The sequence below is a fragment of the Canis aureus genome, chromosome 20, assembly GCF_053574225.1.
Source record: "Canis aureus isolate CA01 chromosome 20, VMU_Caureus_v.1.0, whole genome shotgun sequence".
In the NCBI taxonomy this organism is placed as follows: domain Eukaryota; kingdom Metazoa; phylum Chordata; class Mammalia; order Carnivora; family Canidae; genus Canis; species Canis aureus.
The window spans coordinates 8,314,617-8,337,059 of record NC_135630.1 but is presented as its reverse complement, the minus strand read 5'-3'; the positions used below and the strand labels follow the sequence as shown (position 1 = coordinate 8,337,059).

General features: G+C 52.3%; 1 protein-coding gene and 1 long non-coding RNA gene across 18 annotated transcripts in view; one reads left to right on the top strand and one right to left on the bottom strand.

The window, feature by feature from the left end:
* Nucleotides 1-22,443, bottom strand: part of LOC144291444 (uncharacterized) — a 203,616-nt gene that overhangs the window by 67,989 nt on the left and 113,184 nt on the right. The window lies entirely within an intron of this gene.
* Nucleotides 5,179-10,776, top strand: LOC144291450 (uncharacterized). 2 transcript variants are annotated; one of them, XR_013358718.1, is made up of 4 exons: nucleotides 5,179-5,652; nucleotides 5,828-6,033; nucleotides 6,934-7,061; nucleotides 9,889-10,776. It is a non-coding gene; the product is annotated as an uncharacterized LOC144291450 (long non-coding RNA). The 2 variants fall into 2 exon arrangements; XR_013358717.1 differs by lacking the exon at nucleotides 5,828-6,033 and having other exon boundaries at nucleotides 5,193-5,652; nucleotides 9,889-10,770.

Genomic DNA, 22,443 nt, shown 5'->3' with positions numbered 1-22,443 from the left:
GATTTCTTTTTTAAAGATTTTTTATTTACCTGTTCATGAGACACAGAGAGAGAGAGAGAGACGGAGACACAGGCCGAGGGAGAAGCAGGCTCCCTGCAGGGAGCCCCACGTGGGACTCGATCCCAGGACCCTGGGGTCACGCCCTGAGCTGCAGGGAGACGCTCAACCACTGAGCCACCCGGGTGCCCCATTCAAGCTGGATTTGACCAGTCTTGTCTTTTCCTACTTCTTTCCCTGTTTTAGCTTTCACTTTCAAACAAGGCCAAGCTCACCCTTTCTCCTTGAAAAATGGGAAAATCGGGCCAGTTGAGAGTGGAGGTTTGTGGCTATAACACATAACAGCTGCCTGATGGGAAGGCAGCCTGGACCAGGAAAGCCACTTTGGTAATATCCTGTTTACCTCCTCCCAGGAATGCTCCGCTGCCCATCGATACCCTCGCCACAATAGGGCGGAATGTAAGTTCATAAGAATTTGTGAATAATAACGTGGTCACAGAGCTTGCACTCTGGATGCTTTCACCGTAAATTAAATTGTGAGACGCTCTGGATAAAGTTTGTATTCACGTTGTCTGACTTATTAATAAGATACACAGTGGCTCTGATTCCTAGGAAAGATGAGAATAAGGCAGATTTGGAAATTTTATAAAAAGGAACATGAAATGATAAATGTCATACATTGAAAATATGTACCACCTGCCAGCAAGGTTTTATCTTAAACTGGAACATAAAATAAATAAATGAATAAAAGTTTTAGTACGATGCCTTGTTTTCCAGCAAAAGTGTTTAAAACCCTGTTCTTTGTTTTTCTTTGACCATAGTTAGCTTGGCTACAGTGCTTGCAGTGTGGCTTTTGGTTTATTTATTTAATTTTTGTGTGGTCCAGTCCCTGCCCCCACCAACACACACACACAAAGGACCTGAACAATTGGTTACAGGTAGTTGTTGTAATCTCTCCCCCTGGAAGCTTTGAAGGTGCTTCCCGCAGCATCAAAGTGCTTCATTGCTCTGCGCATCTCTGCCCAACTTCAAAGCCTCACTGCGGGAATTCGGAGTGTAGTGTACCCTGTAGTTCTAAAGGACCTATTACTCTCTATTTATCGTGCAAATTTTTATGGAGATGCCCTGGTATCTTTCTTGACTCACTACTTAGTGTCATAGTAGCTCCCCTGGCTCTGATTAAGAACTGTCTGGGGGGAGGGGGGTGCCTGGCTGGCTCAGTGGGTGGGACCTGCCACTCCTGATCTCAGGCTTGTGAGTTCAAGCCCCACGTTAGGTGTAGAGATTGCTTAAAATAAAGTCTTGCCCAAAACAGAGCTGTCTAGGCAAATTATCTAAAGGAATAGGTTAGGGTCAGACTGCCTAAAACTAATCTGGCGGGCTGCTGTCCTTTCAACGTCTCTGATGCCGCACCCTGTTCAACTAACTATTAAGTTCTTACCAGCCAGGTGGCCGGGGAGCTCTCCCTAAGGAGCCGAAAGGAAGCAGATCGCTTGATTTAAGTTGTGGCTAAAGAAAAAAAAAGTTTCATGTTTTATAAAAATTATCAGTAGAGGATCCTGAAAGGAACAGAAGTCTTGGGATACGAGAGCAAGTAGATGCTGTCGAGGAGAAGGACCAGGTGTCTGATAGAAGCGTCTGTAGTGATGGAAACGTTCGTAATTCTGTGCCATCCAACGTGGGGGCCCCTAGCTACACGTGGCTGCTGAGCACTTGAGATAATTCCAGAATGACTGAAGAGCTGAATTTTCAGTTTTGATTTTCATCAATTTTAAGTGTTCTAAAGGGTAAGTGTCTATATTTGTATTGAACAATGTAGTTCTAGGAACAAACGCTGCATGTTATGTGCATGAGTGGGAACTCTAGGACTTCGGGTGGAGGAAGGAGGAGAGTGGGAAGACAAACCATTGCCTACCTGCATCCTCCTGGGGAAAAAAAATCCTTTCGACCTGTCGACGTAATGGCTCCACCCAGGTAATAAGGAGATCCTAGCCTAAAAACGATAGTGTCATCATTTATCAGACCTAAAACGATAGTGTCATCATTTATCTTCATTAATCATTAGGGAACATGGCTGCCGGCCCGCACACAGGCTGGCACTTCCCGGCTCCCGCCTACTGATGGATGACATTTCAAGTAATCTGTGGTCGGCAACGGACAAGGGGGAAAGGTAATGGCATTGCCTCCTCATTTGCCAGCCCAAGCCGATAAGTGTCATTGTGCGTGGCTGTCACTTTTACACGTCAAGGCTGCCCAATACCAGGGAGGACACTCGCCCTTTCAGAGTGACATAAATCAGCAGCTGGTGCAACAGCAGAGAGGAGGCCTCGAGAGGCCACGGGAACTTCAGGCCTGTCCCCTTGTCTGATTTGGGGCCTTGACCTTGTGCCCTGGGGTGGTAAAAACTGGGGATCCGGAAACTTTTGCTGGGAACTCCAAGCCACGTGGGTGATGCAGGTGGCCTCCCGGGGGGGGGGGGGGGGGGGGGCAGGACGGCCTTGTGTGCGTGGGTGGAGAAGGTCCCTGCTGGCCTGAGTCCTGGGGAAGTCCGTTCCAGCCCCTTCCTCCGCGATCGTCTTCTCGCCAGGTTCTAATTAGAAAACACTGAAGACGCGCCGGAAAGGATGAAAGACTAGACATTAATACGTTTTTCTCCAAAACAGGAAAAAAGAACTTGTTAATTAAGCCACAATTCATCCTGCAAGGTTGGCTCTTTTTTTTTTTTTTTTTTTTTTTGCTTTCCCACCTGGAGCAGCATCAGGGCGGCACCGAAAGGCTCGGCGGCTGCTGAAGGACTTTGTGGTCAAGGCAGATGGGCCTTTTCCGGCGTGGATTCTCTCATCCCACCCCGTGGCCAGCTGCGGCCGGGCTGCGGCAGAGGGCAGGTGGGCGGCGAGGGCGGGTGGCAGCCGGCGCTGCTCCCCGCGCTGTGCAGCAGGTGCAGGTAGGGGCGCGGGTGGGGCGCACCGAGGGTGGGTGGGCTGCGAGGGCAGGTGGGCCGCGAGGGCAGGTGGGCCGCGAGGGCAGGTGGGCGGCGAGGGCAGGTGGCGGCCGGCGCTGCTCCCCGCGCTGTGCAGCAGGTGCAGGTAGGGGTGCGGGCGGAGCGCGCCGAGGGCAGGGCACCCCGGGGCGCAGGCCCCGCCCTCCATGCCCACCGGCCGCCGCGGCCCTTGTCTCCGCCTCCCCTGGCCCCTGTCCCGCTCCCCCTCGGCGGCCGCGGCTCCGGGCTCCATTGTTCCCTCGGGCCCTCCCTGGGCCTCGGGCCTCCCTGGGCCGCGGCGGCGCCTAAGGGCCGGCGGCTGCGGGCTGGGCGCTGCGGACGAGGACCCCCGAGGTCCGGGACCCCCGGCCCTGGAAGGAAGCGCCCACGGCCTTGGAAGGAGGCGGGGCAGCCCTTGTCGGCCTCGAGGCTCCCAGAGGCCCGCCGCCCCGTCCTGCGCCGCAGCCCCGGTGTCTGTGCCCGGCAGGAAGCCGCCGCCTGTGCACCTGTGCACCTGGGCACCTGCGGCCGCCCCCGCCCTGCCGGCCTGCTGCCGCGCCGGGGGCCCCGCAGGGGGCGGGTGCAGGTGCTGGGCCCAGCCGGGGGGCGGGGGGGGCTGGCGCCGCCTCAGGGGGGCAGGCCCGGCGCTGCGGGGGGGTGGGGGGGAGAAGGCCCGGCGCTGCCTGCGGGGGAGGTCCAGTGCCGCCTCAGGGGGGGGGGCCCGGCGCTGCCTCGGGGGGGTAAGGCCCGGCGCTGCCTCAAGGGGGGAAGCCCGGCGCCGCCTGGGGGGGTTGGCCCGGCGCTGCCTCGGGGTGGGAAGGCCCGGCGCTGCCTCGGCCGGGGGGGGGGGGGGGGGGATGTCCAGTGCCGCCTCAGGGGGGGGGCCCGGCGCTGCCTCGGGGTGGGAAGGCCCGGCGCTGCCTCAAGGGGGAAGCCCGGTGCCGCCTCAGGGTGGGAGGCCCGGCGCTGCCTCGGGCCGGGGGGGGGGGGGGGGGGGGGAGGCCCAGTGCCGCCTCAGGGGGGGGAGCCCGGAGCCGCCTGGGGAGGGGGAGGCCCGGTGCCGCCTCAGGGGGGGGAGCCCGGAGCCGCCTGGGGAGGGGGAGGCCCGGTGCCGCCTCAGGGGGGGAGCCCGGAGCCGCCTCAGGTGAGGTAGGCCCGGCGCCGCGTGGCAGGTAGGCCCGGGCCCCTATGGCGGCGGCAAAGGGGCCGCGCCCGGCAGGCCCACCCGGGGAGGCCTGAGGCTTCGGCCGGCGCGGCGCGCGGAGGCGGGGGGCGAGCAGTCCCGCCGGCCGCGGCCCCATGGCCGCTCCTCGTGTCCCCGCCTCGCGGTCCGCGGGGCTCTCGTCGCCGGGCGTCCTCGGCGCGGCCCGCCTGCTCGCGTGGGTCCGTGGGGTGGTGGCCGCTGCTCCCCGACCCTGGGCCTCCCTCCGTCCCTCCCGCTCCGGGCGACGCGGCCGAGCAGCAGGTGGCGGCGTCGGGGCCTCGGCGTTGGGGCCTCCGCCCGCCCGCCCGGCGCGGGCAGCTCCCGGGACCCGGTGACGCGGGCCCCGCGGCCTTGCGGGGCCGCCAGCGACGAAGAAGCCGACGGAGCAGGAGCAGGCGGACGTCCGAGGGCGTGGGCCGAGAATGGCCGGAGGGGCCCGGCTCCCGGAGGCTGCGGGTGGCGCCCTCGGCCGTTGCCCGCGGGGACGGAGAGACACGAGGGCGACCGACACGGGCAGAGAGAGCGCAGCCCTGGGTGACCGCGGGCCGCCGGGCGTTTCCACGGCTGCCCCACCCCGCGTGGACCCGGCACCCCAAGGCCGCTTCTCGGGTTTCTCCTCAGTGTGGAAACGCGTTTCGCGGGGGAGAGTGACGCGGCGGAAGCGGCGGAAGCGGCGGAAGCGGCGGCCGCGCGTGCTCACACCTACTTCGGTGAAAATCCAGGCCCGGCCCGGGAGGGGCCTTCGCGGACCACCGTGCCAGGAAGGAAATGTCGCTTCTCAGGGCCTAGGATCATCTTTTCATTAAAAAAAAAAAATCTTTCCTGTGACGTTTAGACCCCGGGCTGGGGCTTTACCCCATGAAGGGAAGCAGGAGTGTCCCGGGCCCCTTGCGGCGACCCGGCGCTTCCCAAGGACGCGTGACCCTGAGAGGAAGGCAGCGCGTGCGACCCTCTCCACCAACACATGGAGCAGCCGAAGCACAAGGCGGTGAGCCAAGGTCGCCGAGGGAGCAGGCGACGCTCTGGCCCCGGGCTCCTCGCCCAAACCGGCTCCACCGCGGCTCTCGCGGAAACGGCCGTCGAGCACTTCACTCCCAGGCCCGCCCGGCTAACCGGCTCCCCGGTCGGCGGGCAGCGCGCAAGCGTCCGTGTGCGAGCGGCCCTCGGCCGCCCCGGGCAGAGCCCCGAGCCCCGAGCCCCGAGCCCCGAGCCCCGAGCCCCGAGCAGGAGGGCGGGGGACGGAAACCCCAGCAGACGCGGCTGTCACGGTGACGGGCAAGGAACAGGCGAGCGACGCCCGGGAAGCTCCTTGCCGCCCGTCAGCCCGGCCGTCACACGTCGGGACCTCCAGCCCTAGCACAGGGCCCCCGGAACGTACCCTGGACTGGTGACAAAATGTGAAAATTGCACGTTAACGTTCACGTGTCGTGATAACGCGGATCATCGCGGATCGGTCCACCAACTGCTCGGGGTGACGGAACATTTTTATTTTATTTTGTTTTGTTTTATTTTATTTTATTTTATTATTTTATTTTATTTACTTATTTATTTTATTTTTGGAGGAACATTTTTATTTTAGACTTAACATTGGGACCCAGTTTCTTTTTACATATTGCCTACTCCAACACTTACCTTTACTTTTTCAGGGTTTCATTCAGCCTGGCTCGGCCACCCACTAGCTTTGCAGGGAAGAGCTTGAGGTAAAAGCTCTCCTCCCCAGTTTCCTCTGCTGCGATGAAGAGATCATGCCAATCTCAGAACTGGGTTTTTCTTTTTTTCTTTTTTTTTTTTGCTAAGACTAAGTGACTTCATGTTTATGAAAGCACAACTCCCAGGACATAGAGAGCGCTTGGTATGGAAATGCTATTTCCTTCTTCCCCATCTTTGAATATATTCCTTGTAAAGTGTTTTTTTTTTTTTAATTTTTACTTATTTATGATAGTGAGAGAGAGAGAGAGAGGCAGAGATATAGGCAGAGGGAGAAGCAGGCTCCATGCACCGGGAGCCCAACATGGGATTCGATCCCGGGTCTCCAGGATCACGCCCTGGGCCAAAGGCAGGTGCCAAACCGCTGCGCCACCCAGGGATCCCATGTAAAGTGTTTTAACTGTTGGGAGTTGTTTCCTACGTTGTGCATGCAATTCAGCCGGGTGCTTAAGGAATGCGTAATGATCCCTTTCAGATATACGAAAAAAACTCCATTTCTGAGCTGTTAAGTGATTTGCTCAGAGTTGCACAGCAAACTGGTGCAGAATTGGAAGCCTGGCACCTACTCCTGTGATCGCCTACTCCTGTGATCGCCTACTCCTATGATCTTTCCAGAAACTTTTGTCTCTTGCAGCCCTTGCCTCCACCTGAAGGAAAACAGCTGGTTTACAGTTCCACCCCACGCCAATTCCAGCTCTTTGCTGCCTCTTCCTGGCCCTCCCTGCACTGAAGCCCCAGCTCCAATCCCATCTTACTCCTCAGGAGCTTTCCTCTTCCTCCACCTGGGGCTGGATGGTCAGGGACTAACAATCTACATGGCACATGAGTGGAAACGAATTGGAAGGGAATGTTCTTTTAAATGAAAGGGTTGGATTAGACACCACCATACATATTATGTTGTTAAATATCTACAGCATGATAAAATCATCCCAAATGTCACCAATCCCTGGGGGACTTATTAATAATTAAGCATTTTTAGTTCACTTAGGAATGCAGATTCCATTTAACAAGAGAATGTACACTAAATATGTCCATTATATTGCAGCTTGCAACAGAGTATGTTAGAGATCGCAGCTGGGTTTCTCCAGGACAGATGACGAAGTTAATGCAAGGATCGGTCTTTTCTAAAGGCAGCGTGAGAGCCAAAAGTAGCATCCTGGATTGGTTTATAGGGTTTGTGTTTATTAGAAGTGTTTATTAGAATGACTAATAATGGAAGAGAGCCGACTTGGCAAGGGCTGGGGGAGAGCCAAGAGAAGCCCAGAGGAAATGGGATGGTCTCAAAGAATATAGGGCAAAGCAGAGACCCAAGGCCTCCAGTGGAGTGAACTATCTGCACCCCCCCGCCCCCGCTGTCACTGTTAAGGTTTTTAAGGACTGGAATAGGCTAAGAAGGTGTCCATCTATATGTTCCACTTAATGGGAAGGCCACTTACATTTTTATTTAGCTTTCTCCCAAAAGATATATGGCCCTGGTCCTACACACACACACACACACACACTTTTCTTTCAAAAGCACTATTCTTTATTTGCTTTGTTTTGTTTTTAAAGATACCCGATTCTCTCTCTTTTTTTTTTTTTTTCTTCTCTATTTCCTGGGCAAAGTCAGAATACTGAATATCTTGAAGGAAAAAAAGGGAAGCTTGAAAACTGGTTGCCAATCTTCTTTGTGTCTTTCAGAGATTAACTGTTTTTTTTTTCCCTAGTCCCACCAAAAAAGGTCCCTTTTGAAGATGATCAAGGGGGAGAGGGAGAGAGACAGAGAGAGAATGAGAAAGAGAGAGGTGAAATCTGGGGAAATTGGTTCATCCAGTCTTTAGTCCTGGGGCTTTTCTAACTAGCTTTGCAATGTGTGATCTTTTGGGCATGTTATTTAAACTTTTTCTCTAGGCCCCTTTCCCTACCAACAGAAGTTTCCATGATCTAGAAAACCCCGCTAAGCCTTAATGTACCAGAAATCCAGGCTTGAAGCAGGAAGGAGCCTTCCTCTCAATGGTGCCTGAAGAATTTTGCAACCTTTAGCAGAAAAAGACTGTGGTGGATATGTTTTTCCACTTCCTTGTTTCCTGTATTGAACTACATGCAAATCGAGCTGCTTCTTTACACCCTCACTGAAAGCACCTGCCAACCTAATAAAAGAGCCATAAATGTAGTTGTAAGGGCCCCAACAAAGCAGGATCCTCTCCTGACCAGGGAGGTCAGTGGGACAGGCTGCCACCAGGAAGGAGAAACCACAGGGAAGATTGTTGGCATGTCTATTGTCACCAACCTGGGTGCCAAAGGACTCGGCAAAGTGGAGAAGCAGCAGGACTTAATATGGAGAGTGGACTTGGCCTGCCTTACGGCCTCTTCACTTTCATCCTGAAGTTATTAAGGTTCAAAGTGCAGCCAGAACTGCCTCCAGGGGACTTCTGGTCTGAAAAAGGTGTGTGTGTGTGTGTGCGCGTGTGTGTGTGCGTGTGTGTCTACAGGAATCACTCCCCAAGCGTTCTCTAAAACCACTCCTTCCTGGGGTGGGGTACAGGGTCCAGACAAGGGCACTGTTGAGTAGAGATTCCCACCCTACTCTCTGGAAAGAAAGGACACGGAGACAGAGGAATGTGAGCAGGATCGGGGGAGAGAGCCCAGAGGGCACAGGGAGCTATTTATCACCGAGCAAGCAGCCTTGGGAGACGCAGGGGAGGAGGGGCTGAGTTTCAAAACAAGTCGTGGACTTTGAGACTGTAAAAATGGTGGAGAAAAGATGACTTCAAGTCAAATAGATGAATAAATTCAGTTACCCTGGATGGTTTTCTTTTGCCACTAGTTTTCTCCTACTAATAACCAGCTCGTCCCAAATGCCAATGGCGTATACTCTATTTCACCATTTATAGAAGCAGATGGTAAGGTTTCTCGCTTTGCCTTCACACACACACACACACACACACACACACACATCCCATCACCACGGCCCTGACAGTCCAAGGAATTACTTTGCTCTCTCTCTTTAAACGTCTAGAAAGCACTTTGGGTATTGTCAAGGCTAATCAATCAGAATTATGCTTATAACTAAGGGGATCTCATGACCATGGTTCATAAGTTGCTTCAGACAGGGATGGAAGGGTCATATCCAATGGGGCATGGCCTCGCCCTTCAGCAGATGAAAAAATACATGTGTACGTGTGTGTGTGTGTAGCGGGGATTGTTACTTGGTTCAGCTGCTGTTAATTGCCCAGTCTTTTGGCTCCTGGCAAAGAAAAGCATGTTTAAAATTTCTAGGGCTCTAAGCATAATCACAGATTTTCCAAGTTTATAGGGAACCTAATGAATTCACTGCACACTGATTAAATTGTGGCCCCGAGAAGTTAGCCAAATTAAGGACGGGTCACCCAGCAGGTTAGCCACAGGTCCAGAGAAGCAACATGGGCCTCTAGGCTCCTTGTCCTGTGCTCTTTCTACGCAGGGCAGATTCTAGGAGATCCGTTTGACGGAATTTCCTTTCCACTTTGTAGCCATATAATGGGTTTATTATGCAAAGTCTTCACCAGTCCAACTCTCCCCACCTGCACCTTCGCAAGGCCACACATCTGCATAGGGACGGGGCGGGAGCACTCTGCTCCCACAGGACACTTGTTCTTTTTCATTAAGCCCTTTTTCTTTGTCCTGAGGTCAATTTCTCTTTTCCTGGCCTCGATGTCTTTTTCACCTCAGTCTACTCACATATATTAGTTTGTATGCCAACACTTACATACGGTACCTGTAAGTTACGGGATACCTACTAGAGCTGAGTGCAAGCCATAGTACCTAAAAAGTCATCTAAGACTGTGTAGCCTTTCTTATGTTCTCCCTTTGTGATCATGTGAAGGGTGGGACCTTTGAGTCCCATCAGTATCAAAGCTCTCCTCAAAGCTCTCCTTCACGAGGCGAGCTTACGTGACTTGCCCAAGAACAGGAGGCAGAGCTGAGAATGAAACAGTCCCCACAGAGTCACTGGCTTTTCTTCTCTCTCTCGGGCCACCAGACCGACCTGCCAAAATCGCATTCTACATCCTCGCTTCGCTCCTGTCCAACCCCTGGCAGAGATACTCACGGGCAACAAGTGGACATGAAGTGAACACAGACAGGATGTGGAGAGGACAGAGTGAGGCCGGAACAACGCAGTCTGCACTGTTCAACACATTAGCCCCAAGCCATAACTAGATAGTATAATTAAGATTGAGTGAAATTAGGGGCACCTGAGTGGCTCAGTGGGCTTTTGGTTCAGGTCCTGATCCCAGGGTTCTGGAATCGAGCCTGCATCGGCCTCACTGCTCCTCAGGGAGCCTGCTTCTCCCTTTCCTCCCTGCTTGTGTTCTCTCTCCATACCTCTGTCACTATCTTTGTTGCTCTCTCTCAAATAAATAAAATCTTTAAAAAAATTAAATTGAGTCAAAAATTTCGTTCTGCAGTTGCACTGGCCACCCTTCCAAGTGCTGAATAGCCACAAGTGCCTAGTGGCTATGATATGGGAAACTTCTATCGGACAGCTCTGCTAGACCCTAGGCCATCAGGGACTAATAAATAATAATAACTACAATTCATTGAGCGCCAACAGTATACGAGGCATGATAGTTGGTGTTTTATGCCTATTTTATTAATCTCCAGAAAATCCATGAAGTACTATCATTTGCATCTGAGACAGGAAAGAACTGGTACTAAACATTCTTAATCATTTGCCCTTCATGCTCAGTAGTAACTGGCAGAATTAGAACATAGACCAGTTAATGTCAAGCTGGAACATGAACTCCAGTTTCCTATGGTGAGCCTTATAGACTGATCATACAGCTGACATTTATTGAGCACCTACTACTATGTGCCAGGCATTGTTCTCATAAGTAACATACATAAAAGGCCGGGACTAACCTACGGCTTGCAATTCCAATCTGTTTGCAGGGCCAGTTGCTCTTTCTAGATGGCCTCTCTCCTGCAGCCAGCTGTCAGATGCCTCTGCTTGGAAGATTCAGCTCCATTTCACCTTAGAGTTGGACAGCAAGGTCTGTTGCTTTCTTGGCCAAGCCGTCATCACTAGAAGTCATCACGAAAGTCATGCTTGAGCAGATTTTGAAAGGAGTCCTTTGGCCTCCTTGGAGGGGTCCCACCTCAACTCACCAAGAGCATGCTGTTGACATTCCTTTTTTGACATTCGGTTGGCCCAGGAAAGACACCTTCAATCCTGGTGAGGTGGTTGCATTTCAGGCACTTTGGTGAACCTCTTATCCTTTAATATGAAGCAGGTCTAGTAGGCAACCCTCAGGAGCTGGCTCAAGAAGCTGGCCGTGATATTTGTGGCACTTGTCTGTAGATGTCTTTTAGTCTGGTCTAGAACTAAGTGCTACATGGACACCGTACTCCACCTGCCCAGCCTCATTAAGATAGCTTGAAATTTTTTTTTGGCTTATTTTTCTATTTCTTTGATACTTTTAGAGCATTACTGCCATCTGAGAAACAATATCCAATGGAGGTTTTCTCTTTTATGGGTGAAATTCTTGTGACTACCAACGGGGCTTCATTGCATGAGTTAGCATTTAATCTTGGTCAGCTTGTTGACTTTTCACACTCTTAGCAGTATTATAATTCTGCGATATGGTCCAAAATCCTCTGAAGATGGTTTCAAGGGGGGTACCTCAGCGGCCACCATATCACTTCATAAATGGCTTTCAGAGGGAGTAGCCTGTGAGTTGTCAAGTTGGAAGTACCTCCCTAAGACCTTGAAACTTAGGTTTCTTGATGTACCCTTGAACAAACACTCCACCCGGGCTCAAACTATTAGTGGTGTAGACTGGCGGTGGGGAATATCTTCAAATAGATCTTCCATATATTTATGGAATCCCATTGAGTTTCTGTAGTCAGATCAATAACAGGCCACGTGTAAGTCAACTCACATTATCAAAGACTTTTGTAAAATTGGTGGATACATGCACTTCCTCTACATGATGTACCACAAACACCACAGGAAAGTCACTCCCACCTCACCACTACAGCCCAAACACACAGCTGTCTTTCAAGGGTACAACTGACTTTATTGTGCAATCGTTGGTTTGCTAAGATACTGACATGAATTTTGCTACAATAGAAAAGTGTGGGGAGTTCACAAGTGCGGTCTTATTATTCTCATATTTTTTTTCTTCTAGAAAAGAACGATGAACTTGAAATCCTGCTGTATGTCCTTGGCACTCCACATAATAAAGAAAGGTAAATAGAGCTATCTAAGTAGCTTCTTGCACTTCAACTTGAAAATTTCCTCAGGTGCAGGCCCGTGACTACAATTCATGATTCCAGTTCCAGCTTCCTAGTTGGAACAAATTCATATTTTTAACCTAAACTGGCATGGCTACTCCAAGACATAGTACATTCTCTCTTGTGGAGAGACTCAAAAGCATGAGGTGATTGGCTATTTAGAGGGAGTATTGTGAAGGGGATTTAGAAACTGGTCCGGTGGCCAGACTAAATTACCCAATCAAAACCTGACAGGCTATGATTTAGCATGTTCTCTAGTCTGCAAATTTCTATATCCAGAATGCTCTACTCTTTAAACACATCAGACTTTTTTCTTCTCAGGGTCTTTGCCCACACTGTGTGTGTGTGTGTGTGTGTGTGTGTGTGTTTTCCTGGAATAGCAGCACATGGCTAGAGTGAGTGTGTGGTACAATTTATTGCTCAGATGTTGATTTAAGTGTTTTCTTCTCAGAAAAGTCATTATTAATCCTTCATCTGTGCAGGCACACCATGTTATTCTCCATCTTTGAGTCCATCTAAATTTTCCCCCAGAACGTACGCAGTTGTGAGTGTACCTAGCATTGTCTGTGGGTTGACTGCTTGGTAGACTCTAAGGAGAAATCCAGGTCTGTTGTATTCATTAACATATACCTGGGCTTAGTGTATAATAGACATTTAAGCAATTGTTACACATTTAAGCAAATGTGTGACTGAATGAATAAATATTAAAAGCAGATTAAAATTATTTCTAGAATCTAAGCCGCAGAATTTTTTGAGCTAGCAGACCTGCTTAGAGACACTCTATCATTTGTCAGTGAGACATAAATACCCTCAGTTTCTTCTTTTCCTTACCCTGTAAGATTGGTTGAGCTATGTAAATTTCTAAGCACTACATAATTGCTATTTTTGATTAGGTTACACACTGGGACTTGTGTACCATACCATCAGAAAGCCCAGCAAAAGAAAAAAAATAGTGTTGTGTTCTGTTTTGGTTGTTTGTTAAAACAATAGCCAGGATGATACTGAGAGCCTGGATGATACTGAGAGCCCACCGGTTCCTGTCCAGTTCACTTGGAACAACCTTATCAGCCTTCAGACTCCACATACCTCCAGCTCGTCTGACCGGAGTGGGTGGATCCTTGAGGGCTTCCTCTGGTCCCGTGGGTGGACAATGTCCCTGCCCATCTGACTCATGGGGGCGGGTCACATTAAATATGATAGGACCAAAGTAGAAGGCACCAGTGACCAGATGCATCAGGAACAAAGAGGGAGGAAAGCAGGGCCCTGAAAATAGAAATCACATCAAAAAATAGATGACGAGTTGATAATGCCTTGAGGCCTTTGTTCAGGAACACTCTGGCACTATAAAGGGAAGAATGACAGCACCATATTCTCCTATGAAGCATGAGATGGTTTTTCTTGAAGAGTTCTTCCCAAAGAAGGCCTTGTGGGTTGTGGCTAGCTCTGTTTTCCATTTTTATCTAGATTTGTTCTTTAACGCAAATGTTATTCTTTTTCCAAGGATTGCTGTATCATCACATTAACAATAAGATAAACAAACTTGACAAAAATTCACTGGAAACAATAAGTGTGGTAATTGCATATTCTTGTCCTAGGTATTCCTTTTTTGTTCTCAATTAAAAGCAGTTCCAAGCAGTCGTGTATGCCGTATCATTTGTTCACCTTAAATAAATACTTTTGAATCTAAAAATATAGCAGAAATAAAACTTTCTGAAAAAAATAAAAAACTGAAACTTAGAATCACATCAAAAATAAGGAATGGATTTTTAGAGGATCTGGATGGTTTGCGAGAGGTGGAGGTTTCCTGACCGGCCAACTCTGTGAGGGCCCTAGATCTAGGGAGCAGAAGGGTTTGTGCAGAACAGCCCCAGAACACTGAGTGGAAGAGACGCCCGTCGGAGATTTTAGATTTGCTCAGACTTAACAAAATCATGAGTTAACTATACTCATTGGCAGATATTTCATGAAAGAACAGGATTTCAAGTCGCACTTGGTCACCTCAAGAGTATTTCATAGGATTATCATTTTTAATCACTCCACTTCCATTAAACAGGACATTCCTGGACCATGAGTGCTGGACCGAGTTGCTGCCCAGGAGTGACCCGGCCACTCTCAGGGGCATGGCCTCCGCCACACGTTTCTGTCTGGAAATGGCCAGGGGGACTTCAGGAAGGAGCAAAATGAGCTGAGCACCATAACTTCCATAGCCGATCCATGAAGTAGCCCACTTCCACGCCCTTCGGGACATGGTAACCTGCCCCCCCACACACACACCTACAGGCTTACAACAGGATGCCCCAGAGATCTGCCCCAGCTTCCTTTTCTGTGCCCACATTTCCCCCACAACACGCTGCAACCAGCGCATCAGAACAGACACACTCATAATCAGACCAAAGAGCAGTGACAGCGCTGGCAATTTTATACCTGGGCCAAGTGCCAGACCCGGCTGGGGGAAGGAGGTGCGGGCAGGGGAGGGAATGTCCTACCCACAACCCCTTTCAAAAACGAAGGTTGGGGCTGCTATTAACTCAGTCCTGCTAGGAGACTCGAGCTTGAGCTTTTCCCCCACATGCTCTGGAGGCAGGGCCTTCAGATGAGGTCAGTGAGGGGCTTTTAGACTCCGACATGTATACGGAACTATACTCGCAGAAGTGAGGGGGGGCGGGAGCCTCACTGTACCCCCCACTGTAGCCTCTGGAAACCCAATGGTTCTCTGGAATGTTGCTAAATTAGTCACCACTGATACACCTCCTACAGCACCTCTGCCCTTTGCGTAAGCCTAAACAGTCTTGTTTGTTTGTTTATCTCACACTGTTTTCCTGAGTCAGGAATTCAGGGATAGCTTGACTGTGTGGTTTTGGTTCAGGGTCTCTCATGTGGCCAAGATGGTAGCCAGAGCTGCAGTCATCTGAAGGCTTGACTGGGGTTCGAGGATCCACTTCATGCAGGATGATGCCCTTCCACGGCTGCCAAGCTGCTGCCGGCTGATGGCAGGAGGCGGGCTCCTTGGTGTGTGGGGCCCCCATAGAGCTGCTTGAGTATTGTCAGCACGCAGAGGCCAGCCTTCCCCACAGTGCGTGATACAAGAGAGAGCAAAGTAGAAGTCACAATGTGCTTTCTGTGCTAGCCTTGGAAGTCACACACTGTCATTTTGTAACATTCACTTGGGTTGCACAAGTCAGCCCTGTTTAATATGGGAGAAGATGACACCAGGACATGATAACCAGGAGGCAAGGCTCGGGGGCCATTTTGGAAGCTGGTGCCCACAGCTGCTTATTGGCCCTGCCACTGCCCTAAGGAATCGGTCCACGCATTGCCTGAGCTTCTCCCAGGAGCTCCACGAATCCGACGCTCGTGGGGATGCCCGAGCGTCCTTTCAGAGCAGGGTCAACAGCTCCTGACCTCCTGCCTGCCTTAGGCAGGTGGTGGCTCCGCGCCACACCCTGGCTGCCGCGCTCTGCCTTGGTAGCCGCGCACGTGTGGGCAGTGCTAATGAGTCACCAAGACACCGGTTAGCCAGGCACACACCACGGCCTAGAATGCAACCCTAAAGCAAGACCCTCCCCTAGAGAACCTTCCAGCTGGAGTGTTGCTCCCAAATGGGCGTCTGCTGGCCCCAGAAGGTCACAGGCCTATTTAAGTGTCTGAATGATACCTGTGAGGCTCTGGGGAGGACGCGCCCTCACTGGATTTCTGCTCTTTGTCTGGAGGGGAAACAAGCCTTGCTGACTCAGGTGGGAGTAGAGAAGCTAACTGTTGGCCGTTGCCGGGCTCCTTCGGTGGCTGGCCGTGCAAATTCCAGTGAACCTCCATGATCTTCTGCAGGACGATCTAACCTAGCTTCCAACTGTAAGATGGGAAATTCTGAATTCACTGAAGAGATCAGCCCCGCTAGGCGGTGTGTGCACCTCACCTCCGTCAGTCTTCCCAGGAACTCCGGGAGGTCGCAATCAGACCACCGTTTTAGAGAAGAGCAAACAATCTCAGGGACCCTAAATGACCTGCCCAGTTTCCCAGCTGGCAGGTGAGGGTCCAGGATTCTCACCTGGGTGAGTCCTCCTCCCCAAGCCCAGGGCATGTCCAGGGAGAGGAAGGCCAGGACCCTGGCAAGTGGCCACAGCCCAGCCCCGGCCAGGAGGAGGCTGGGGCCGAGGCCCACGGCCACGGCCTTGGGTGGGGGGTGGCTGGAGCTTCCCCCTCTCCTCCAGCCCTTCTCCAGTCGGGGCAGCAGGGATGCGGGTCCCACTCAGGGGCAGAGTGTGCACCCCCCCTCCAGGGAGGCTCAGGCCGTTCATAGTAATAGTTGCCGAACCGGCCCCCCCAAGCTAAGCACCACTTGTAAACCTCACAGCATTCCTGTGAGGTAAGTATTCCTGCGGCAGGCAGCGGGGCTAGGACAGGAGGGCTGGGGAGCACCGCAGGCCCCGGAGCCCAGGCTCCACGCTCCCGCTCCCAGCCCAGGGCCCAGCGCCTCTGGGGCCATCGTGGCCTCGAGGCCCAGCACCGCACAGGCTCCTCGTGGGAGGGCCTGGGCCACTGGAGCCTCCCGCCCCCAGGGTGCTCCCCCAGGCAAAGGCGGCCGCGGGGGGGGGGGGGGGGGGGGACTGCAGGTGGAGGGCTCCAAGGCGGGGGGGGGGGGGGCGGTGCTGGGGCTGGGGGGGGGCGGGTGCTGGGGCTCCGAGGGGGTATGGGGGTGCTGGGGCTCCGAGGCCGGGGAGGGGGTGCTGGGGTTCCGAGGGGGGGAGGGGGTGCTGGGACTCCGAGGGGGGGTGCCGGGCTCCGAGGCAGGGGGGGTAGGGGATGGGGGGTGCTGGGGCTCCAAGGCCAGAGGTGGGGGGGCGGCTGGGCTCTGAGGCCGGGAGGGGGATGCTGGGGTTCCGAGGCCGGGGCTCCGAGGTCGGGGAGGGGCGGGGGGTTGCTGGGGCTCCGAGGCCGGGGTGGGGGGCACCGAGCTGGGTGCTTCAGCGAGCGACAGCGGCGCGGGGGCTCCGCGCCCAGGGCCCGAGTTCCTCGCAGGGGTGGGTCCGCCCCGAGGGCGGGAGCCAGGGCCGGGGGCGGGAGCCAGGGCCGGGGGCGGGGGCGGGGGCGGGGGGGGGGCTGCTCCGGGCCGTGAGCCCCCGGAGTCTTTGTGTCTTCGGAACCGGATTCCCCCCTCGCTCCCCGCCCGCGCCGCCCGCCCCTCCTCGCCCCGAGTCCCAGAGGAGCATCAGCAATTAGCCCGGGCCGGGGGGGGGGGGGGGCGGGGGCGGCGGGACCCCCGCTCCTCCCCTCCCCCCCGCCCCCGATCGGCCCGGCCCGGCCCGCCCCGCCCCTGGAGCCCGCGCAACCCGCCTGCGCTGCCTTCGTGCGCCCCCTGCCGGCCGCTCGGGGCCGGGCGAACCCCCGGAGCCGGTCCTCGGCAGAGCTTCATCTCCGCGGACAATAGACAATGGAATTTTTTTTTTTTTGGAACAATGATTTATTTTGGGGGGTGGGGATAAGGAGGAAGGAGGGAGGGAGGAAGCGGCAGTGTGTTTGTCATCGCTTTGGAAAAAAAAATCTCTGTTCTATCATTGTTTCTGCATATCCATTATATTGAGGACAAAAGAAGCCCGTTCTGGAACAACAAAGCCAAGGGAAGTGTTTTCTGGGGCTGACATTTAATTGTGCGCGCAAGGTGCCACAGGAGCATGCGGAGCGGGAGCGGGAGCGGGTCGAGGGGAGAGGGCACAGCCCCAGGCCCCGGCCCGACCTGCTGCTTGAGGCCTGGGTCCCCTCCGCCGCCCGCAGACCCCCCCAGGGCACACACTGCACACAACCCTACCTTCCTTACGGCTTTCCCACCCATCACAAGGCTTCCTTGCGGAGGATTTTCACAGCACCTCCCAGCTCTATTCTTTTACAGCCAACAGGGAAGACTATGCTTTGCCTCCCAACCTCAGTACACGGTCCTTACCAAGATGATCCCAATTTTTAGGAGCTTTTAGGAAGCTTGGGGACACTCGGTCCAACCTCTGGTTTTACAGATGAGTGAGAGAGAATGCCTGGACCAAAGTCTCACAAATAATCTGAGGTGGAAGCAGCACCAGAACCTTTCTATCCTGAACCCTGGTTTCTATTGTGACCTGCCGCTGCATGTCCTTGATGCCCAGCACCCCCTGGCTTGCTCACCCTCATGGCCTCCTTTCCGCAGGAGAAGCCCATACACAGTGAGCTGTGTTGCACCAAGGTGGGTGATAAGCCTGGGGGGTGGTGGGGGGATGGACAGAAGCATTCCTGCTTGGTGGCAGTCTCTTTCACTCCCCCTCTTTACCCCTGTCTCTCTGTGCAATGAAGCAGGGCGGGGGGGGGGGGGGGGTCAATGCGGATATCATTTTCAATTTATTTATTTCACTATTTTGATGTAAGTCCGTATGTAAAACCTATTGTAATTATCCAAAACTCTCCAGAAAATGCTCTTCCTGGGTCTCTGGTCTTGAGTCCCCAGGGCTAACCTGGTTCCTGGGAACACAAGAAGTGCTTTCTGTCTTTGAAAACCGCTCAGTGGTCTCTTGGCAAGAGTGGTTTGCCCCTGGGAACCTGAATAATACAGATTTCCTTCTGAGGTTCATGAAAAAAATCCTTGGAGAGATGCAGATAGCTGATCACGCTGTAGAACAGAGACATTTTTTCTTTTTCCACCTTCTAAAACATGCTACAACAGACGGTGCTCCCCGTTAAACCCTTAACTGTGTCACAATGAGAGAAGAATCAAGTCTGAGATGAGAAGCTCAGTAAACATCTTTGCACATCCAAAATAAGGCAGCCCGTCACAGAAGTCTGCTTATTTTAAAGGTTGTTCAGTCTGTTTAAAGCAAATAGACCAATCTCACAGTCTGCAGACAAGTAGACAACAAGCAGAGGAAGTTTCAAAACAAAGGGCCAGAAGATTCCCTAACTCTCTTTAAACTGTCTTATAAAAAGCACAGAGGAAGAAGACAACACACTCGGCTTGCAAGCAATTCCTAAACCTTTCTGCTGGGTTTTGGCACTTTAAGAACTCGGGTTTATACAGGGGCCTCGTGAAATGTTAACAGGGAGCTTAGATCTCCAAATCCCCTAGTCTTCATTTGTTTGTTCCTTTTTTCCTTACCCGCTGTGATTCATCCTGGCTCTACAAAAAGCCCCACTGGTTCAATGATATTTTAATATGACAACCACACACTTACAAACACCTTGCCTTGAGGACTTTGTGAGACTCAAATGTGATCAAATGAGATGATGTAGGTGAAAATACTTTAAAAGTCTAAGGTACCCTTCAGATGTGAAGTGTTATTCCCATATATCCGAGGTTTTGAAAGTACTGAAGTCATCGGAGCACTTAGCATCACTGTTTGGCAAAGTTGTGATCCGGCCCATTTTTCAGGACTCAGCGGTTACGCATCTGGGGTAAAGCTTCATGTAAATTTTAGACTGTCCAGCTCTCATTTTAAAGAATACCCTCGCGGCATGCTGGAATCTGGTAAGTGCTAGAACGTTGGTGACTCACTGCTTCCCCCATGTCCTTATTTGGTAGCATGCAAATAAAAATGATCATTTTCAGATTTAGAATTTCTCAGAGCATGGTGTGAGCAGCTATTTTTGCTTTTGCTCCAGTCACCATTCTGTGTAGTAGAAAGTGCATTTAGAGTTGTAAAAACTGTTTTTCCATTTGCAGCCTAAATTTAAATATGGATTACAGCAACCCAAGTACTCCCTCGGCTAGGTACAGAAGTCACCATGACTCAAGCCAGTACTCCTGGCACGTGGCCCTCATTTCTGCCCGTGAAAGGCCTGCACATCACTAGGTGCACAAGTATTCACAAGACTGTGTCACCCATGCACGTGGCATCTCTCTTTGGGGCACCTCAGGCGGTTTGCGGGTGTTCTGTAACTCCTTCTCTTACCGTCTGTATCGGAGAGGTAGGGACTGATTGAAAGGACACCCAGTTTGTGGAAAGTGGAACCCTAAAGCGGTCCACTGGCTTCTCTATTCCAGCCCCGGACTGAAGAAATGATTGATGCCGCTCAAGATGAGCAAATCTTGAAACCCCAATTTTGCCCATAGTTGGCGCCCTATCTTCCTAAAACCAAGCCTGCTAGAAGTTTCTCCAGAGGTCGATGTCCAAATTTATCTCCTGCTCACGAGGCTGGCAGCTGGACCCGTTACCTGATTTAACCCCAGGCCCTACACAGTCCGCACCTTGGACCTGACCCGGCAGCCGAGGTCATGACTCCCTTGCTGTGACCAGGCCTTCGGATGTGAGTGTCCATGATGCCCCTTCGAGGACAACCGGTCCAGGCTGGCCAGCTGCAAGACCAATTTCAAGCTGGTTTCAATTAAACCACATTCCGGTGACTATTTCCTTTCTCTTTTAAAAAGAAACCTTCCGTGGCTCCTTGGGGCCAGGCTGGTGGCCCTAACTTCTTGGAAGCTTCTGTTTATGTGCTTTGTGGGGCAGGCTGATGAACATCAGCTCGCTCTCCTCTCCCGGCGCCTCCCTCACTGCCCCAGCTGCTCTCCTGAGCTCCAGATCTTGTGGAGGACCAGCATCTGATGCCGCGTCCCGATGAAACAGCCGTCCCCGACTGGGCCTTGGCCACTGGGGCCTCGGAGGAGGAGGAGCTGGGCATGTGGCTGCTCGCTCGGCCTCCCTTCCCCTCCAGCTCTACCATCTGTACTGGGGACTTCTGTCCCTGTAAATTCTTGCAATGTAGGAAATGCCCAGTGGAAATGCAAAAATAATCATGTCATCTTTCACACATTTATGGTATTTTGGCAATGTTTCTAATAGCCGCTAAGGGACAAGAGTTTATCTTTCTATCTTACATCTCATAAATCTTTTCTTTTTCTTCCATCGCTAGCGTAAATTGTGCTTAGTCCAATAACAAGGTTAAAATTATAGTGCTTTTCATCATTACGGAGATGCTCTTGCCTCTTGATGGGGACAACGGCTACATCTAAAGCTTAGCAAATGTTCTTTTTTTTTCCCCTTTGCCTGCATCGAGATGTTGTCTGGAAGACAAGATTTTCACTCCGCTGAGCGTCGGCTTTGTTCGAGGCCTCTGTTGGGGAGTGTAAACACTTACAGGAGAGGCCTGTAACCTGCCGGAGAGTCTGATACTGTGTGCCTCTGTTCTTCCCTGAATGTCATTTCCAGACCAAAAAAATAATAGAGGGATGGGGGGGGGGGGGCGGAGAGTCATCTGAGGTATCTGGCAGTGGTGAGGAACCTGGGCTATCCATATAAACAAGTCACTTAACCTCTCTGAGCCTCAGGCTCCTCATTTGGGGCTAATAATCATGCCTCTTAAGTTCATTATGAGGATTTAAAGCAACAGAATGTGTAAAGAGCTTGCACAGTGGCCGGCACATAATAAGCCCTTGGTAAGCATTTGCCAGCATCCTCATCGTTAGCATTTCTATCCTGTCACCACGTGACAGCCTTCTGCCCTGCAAGACCCTAGAGCTTCCAGAAGAATCCATGTAGCATTGCCATCTTGTACCTCTGGCTATGGCGTCATGACTTCCCAGTTCAGCTTCTGCTTTCCCAGGCCAGGAACGTTCCCCAGGCAGAATTGGCCACCAGCTCATAGAAACTTGAATCCCAGGCAGGAATGAGGTCCTCAGCCAGTCGGCCTCTCCTCTCTACTACCGACTGCTGCTTCTCCCCCACAGAGGTGGTCACGCTGCTCCCCTGTCAGCCTGCCACTCCCCGCCACCACACAGGGGTCTGTTGGAGGTGATCTGGGGGACATGCTCTTTCTACCTTTCCAGAAGTACATCCTCATCGATCAGTTTCTGCAGCCTTCTGTGGTTCTCCCTGACGCCAGCTTCTGTTGCCAACCATCCAGGAGACACCTCCATCCCTTCTCCATCACACACCTAATTTTTGACTGAGGGTTCAGTTAGGATGTTTTCTGCATCTCCCCGAACAAGACGATCCATCTACTCAGGCTGTCATCCCTAACTGAGGCACTGACTCTTCTCTCTGGAACACAAGGCCAATGTCATGCCAACCACGCTCTCAGCTGAGCTCATTAGTCCAAGTTCCTTATTTTCAAACTCGGTCAGACATTCATTCACTGTAGAAGCGGAAGCGGCCTTTCGATGATGTCTGAGTTGGAGCACGGCTCTCTCACCAGAGTTTCGGGGTCTGCTTTCTCTTCTCTTTCTGAGTAATTCAGCTAGCCTCAAGAAGAGCTTGTATTTTCCTCTTAGGAAGCAAGCCCAGTGTGGAAACTATACTTTAGGTTTGGTTTTTGGAAACGATGGATCATATGGACTGACCATTTCTTCCTA